The sequence below is a fragment of the Ixodes scapularis genome, unplaced genomic scaffold (genome assembly GCF_016920785.2).
Source record: "Ixodes scapularis isolate PalLabHiFi unplaced genomic scaffold, ASM1692078v2 PGA_scaffold4__175_contigs__length_147842914, whole genome shotgun sequence".
Lineage (NCBI taxonomy): Eukaryota > Metazoa > Arthropoda > Arachnida > Ixodida > Ixodidae > Ixodes > Ixodes scapularis.
Window position 1 is genome coordinate 7,341,126 of NW_024609879.1, and position 3,598 is coordinate 7,344,723.

The 3,598-nt window shown below is 44.6% G+C and overlaps 1 pseudogene; it reads left to right on the top strand.

The window, feature by feature from the left end:
* The first annotated feature begins 1,381 nt into the window (after window positions 1-1,381).
* On the top strand, window positions 1,382-1,992 carry LOC121046675 (annotated as a pseudogene).
* Window positions 1,993-3,598: the final 1,606 nt, after the last annotated feature.

The following is a 3,598-nucleotide window of genomic DNA, read 5'->3' on the forward strand; positions in this document are numbered from 1 at the left end:
AACGAAAAAAAGATACATAATCACGCCTGCCAAAGCCACATCGGGCTCCTCTGGCAGCGCCTGGCAGCCAGCGAAACGAAACCGCACTTACATAGTCAACCAAAAATGAAACACATACAAAAATGTACCATTCATTAAACAAAATTAGAAATTAATACATCTCAAGGCGTTTTTAAGCTTGTATTTTTTTTTTTAATATGAATTTCAGAAGGAAGTTTGTTGAAGATTTCTGCCACGTAATACTCACGAATCCGTTTTCCAAATTTTGTTGAGCATCGAGGTATACAATAAGGGCATTTAAGTCTAAGATAACGCGATGGAATGTACGGAGTTTTAAATTGGCTAACCCAATAGTGCCTGTGAACTACAGTTTCTATCAAAAGCGAGCTAAAGTTAGGAAAACCCGATATTTTAAATACATCGACATCCTTCCCGAGACACAGGTCATATAAAATATTTCTTAACAAAAAACGTAAAAGGCAGTTACTTTTATCTTGCCAGCGAAGAGCACAATGACCATAAACAGTGATACCATATCGAAGCAAACTATATACACGAGCATGAACAACAACTTTTCGTACCGACAGAGGCATAAGATACCGGGCATTATACGGCATACAACATACTGCACGAAGTTTCTTACAAACATACAAAAGACGCTAGGTCACTGTCAGTTGGGTTTCCTTTCTGCCTTTAATTGAACCCTATGAAATGGCTACGAAATAATTAAAACTTTCGTTTAGAATAAAAAAAAAAGAATGTGACGAGACCATAACTGAAGGTAAAGAAGGGGAACAAGAGGGACAAAGGACAAACACAAATCTCCAAACACAGCCAGGTGACTGCTGCGCGACCGAAAAAATCCGCCTGGTCGTGGTATCGAACCAGGGGCCTCTTCATTTTTAGTGGAGCGCTCTACCAACTGAGAAACCAGAAGTTAAATGTCAGTAGAGCAAACGAAGGTAGGGTAACTGGTGTGAACACACTTCTGGTGTTTGCTCACCTGAAAACAGGAAATGACTCAAGGGAACAAAATACTAATAATTTTACATGTACACCGAGGGACATCAGAGGAATTGGCCTTAATAAGAAAATAATTATCATAGGAGACATAAATTCCGACTTACAAGTGTTAAACCGATTCACAGATACGAGCGAAAAGTTGCTAGAAGATTTTTGTGATGCCCTGGACCTAGTGTTAGTTAATGCACAAGTAAAATGCGATAGTTTAATAACGTGGGAACGAAACAGTGATACTAACGCCGTACCAGCCATGTTAAAAACACTATCCACCGGTCCATCGAAATTACTTGCAGAGGTTCAAGACCTTAAAACCCAGCTTTTAACAACAGATACAGTCACATCAAATTTTAGCAGGCGCATGACTACGCTCGAAAACCTTTATCAAAATGTCGCCTCCGTGCGCACAGAGTTAGAAAATGTAAAAATCGAGACAACTCAGACGGCCCGTTTGGTCTGTGGCCTGGAGACGCGCTTCGACGATGCCGAAAGTCATTCCCGACGCAACAAGCTCATTTTCTATGGCATTCCTAACTCCACTGGATCAGAAACGTTTGCCCAATCTGAAGAACTCGTCATCCGGCACTGTTGTGATCACTCGTACATAACCATAGACCCAAAGAAATAGAGTATGCGCATCGTCTTGGACATCATACATCTCACCGCCCTCGCCCAGTAATCGTTAAATTCGCCTTTTATAAGACAAAAGATACCATACTATCTAATGGCCGCAAGTTCAAAGGAACAAGTTTCAGTGTTGGCGAAGACTTTTTTCGGCCGGTCCAAAATGCTCGCAAACACCTACTTGCGTTTGCAGAAAGCAAAAATACGCCATTTTCTTCACGGTTTAAAACGCTACTCATGAGCCCGAAACGTTATGTTTTTGATGAACCATCACAGACTGTGAAGGAAATAGCAATTGCCCCGTCAGAAGGATATAACAGCTTTCTCTCGGATTTCTACGGAAGCTAATCTTTCATTTTCTGTAATCTTCACCAACGCGCGTAGTTTTCTTCCAAAACGAGAAATTGTGTCTAATCTCCTGTTGTCCTCCGGTAGTAATTTGTTGATATTGTCACGGATGACAAGTGACAAGGCGGCGAAGGACTGAGTAAACAGAACGTTTAATGGGGCGAACTTGTGCCCAAAAATGAAAGGAGAAAAAATGATAACAACAGAGCGTCGCGGCCGTCGAAGGCGGCGAAGCAGCAAGATCGGACGCTGAGGCGAAACTGACTGTGGCTCGCCACGCGGAGCCCCTTATGTACGTACATGCGTGGTCTTCTGGAATAATCGGCGTAGAAAGTTCGACGTGTAGAACATTCGGACCTCGAAGAAGCCAACAGGATTCTCGAATTTACCAGAATACTAGTCTGCAGGAATAAACAAAAAGATGCGCCGCTCCCAGGAATCGAACCCTGGCTTTTCGCGTGGGAGCCAGGTACGATAACCGTTAGGTCACGCGCGCTGCTTACTTGGCCAGCTGCGCGCGCGGCATTACACCTCCTTTAAAAATTGCATCGCCCCGATGCAATGCGAAGCCGAAGCAAACAAAAATTTGTTCTACGAAAATCCACTCTTTGAAAACTCGCTGGTTTGGAAGGTTTTGGTTGCGACCGCGCGTGCCGAACGGCGCGCACGGCGCGCGCGGTCGCAACAAAATGCACGCCTACAACTACGTGTGCCGGAACGGGTCGACGGGCATTTCGCTTGAAGACCTGATCTCCTGATTCTCGACGTCGCAGCGAAGCAACAATCGCCGCAATTTTTCCTACCGTATTTCACTATGTGGCTGTCTCAGAGACTCGTAAAACAAGTTGTATAAATATGATATCTGGCCGAGTAGTTTGCCAAACGAGTTTGTCAGACCACTTTCCAAACCTGCACATGTATTTTCCTTCACTTCAACAATTAATGTAAAATTCACTTACTTGATGCGTCGCACTGCAGTAATCGACTTCTGCCGCCGTGTCGCTTCCAAGATCTTGAAGGGAAGCGGTAAAGTTTGACGCTTGAGTCACCTTCCCGACTGTGGCAGTCTTTCACGCAGCAGTAGCGACGCTTATCTTTGGGGGAAACTCTAGGAGTAGGCGAGATGTCACAGGAAGCCGGTGATGTCATAGAGACGTGAAGTTGAGACTTACTTTTACGAAAAACGGTTCCAGAAAGGCTCAAGCCGATCGGAAATGCCACGTTCACACAAGGTTTCTAAATGCGCCCGCCCGCAGCCTGCTTAAAGGGACCATGAAGGCAATTTAATTCTTTTTTAAAAAGAAGGTGTTTTCGGAAGCATTGGGGTCCTGGCATGCCACACAATTTTTTCTAGAACGTTGTGACTCTTATTTCTGTACTTGCAAATAAATTTGCGAAACCGAAACAAACATTCCGATTTCTTCCCTTTTTCCCCTCTGGAAAGAGAAGTGACGTCAGGGAGCACTGTCGGCATCGGTAGGATTTAGTGCACACTCGGTGTGGTTCCCGTGGTTTGCTCTAGTCCACGGCGGTCTGTGAAGAAAACCTGGAAGAAATGGAAGACAACGCCGCGCTCGCAAACGAGTTTGAGCTCCCGTTCAGCGAC